Source organism: Dermacentor silvarum, chromosome 1 (assembly GCF_013339745.2).
Source record: "Dermacentor silvarum isolate Dsil-2018 chromosome 1, BIME_Dsil_1.4, whole genome shotgun sequence".
NCBI lineage: Eukaryota > Metazoa > Arthropoda > Arachnida > Ixodida > Ixodidae > Dermacentor > Dermacentor silvarum.
In genome coordinates this window covers 123380146-123381309 of record NC_051154.1, presented here as the reverse complement: position 1 = coordinate 123381309, position 1164 = coordinate 123380146, and positions in this window count along the sequence as shown.

The window sequence follows — 1164 nt, the reverse complement described above, 5'->3', positions numbered from 1 at the left end:
CAGTCGCACGTGAAGAGTACTACTACATATATATAAAGAAGTGATGGTGCGCGATCTTCATTCCCTTGCCTCGCGCGTCACAATTTTTCCAGTGTATGGGACGAAAGCAAGGCGTAAACGTTTCGTGAAGCTTGCAGGTTTGCGTTTGCTATTGATAAGAGCTACATAAAAAAATAAGCGCTAAAAATCAGATGACAAGGAACGCACATGTAAGCGCTTGCGTGCTTCCCGTTGTTTGTCCTCGCATGTTTAGCGCTTCAATCGGTTACCTGTGCGAGTCGTTCGCGCATTGCAGGTGAGTGCACCTGAGCGTCGCGGCCAGAACCACGCAGGCGAGTGCTTGCGTGTTTTTGGCTGCAGGACGCCTATATCGTGGGTATACGTCTCGCCGAGTGTCGATGAGTGACCCATGTGTACACCCAGTGGAACGTGGTTTTTAATATTTATTCAACCTATATATAGATGTTATCAAGGAGGCGTGTCTACGCACAAGGCACATCATTAAGTCCACGTTAACCTTCCTTGAGCAGAAATCGTTGCGTATACGCTCTATTCAAAAATATGTTACATATATATGTATCTCGACTAACAGCTCTGTTGGTGACGCTTTCCACTTGCGACGCACGGTGACGATACTTCAGTGTGCGTGGTCAAGTATGCGATGCCTGGTCATTTTATTCAATATTTAAATAAGTGCTCACTTAAATCGCTAATGCTGAAAGGAGTCCACGTAATGACAGTCCTGTCGAGGCAATTTTAACGTGCCGTGTCTGTTAATATTGGTTCGAGAGGCTGTGGGCTACGGTTTCACCGATATCGCAACGCTCAAATCTACCGAAAGCGGTCGCACTTTATCAGCGTTATCCATGAGAGTGTGAAAGAAATAAGTCCAATAAACACGTTAGCTATGTTTTAGTTATTCGCTTAATGCGGTCATCCGTGAAGCAAACCCGCTACATCACTATGCAGGGTGTGTCACTTAACTTGGCCCAAACTTTAAAAATTGTTTCTGATCGTGAAAGAAGCCCGCGAATACACGCAAAATTGCCGCGCGACTGGACGCTCGAGGCACTTTGCGTGGCCTTCTTTCACGCTCGGAAAAACATCTTTACGTAGCACGTATTGAGCAACCGAAAGATGTATCGCGAGTTTTTCATGTTGCTC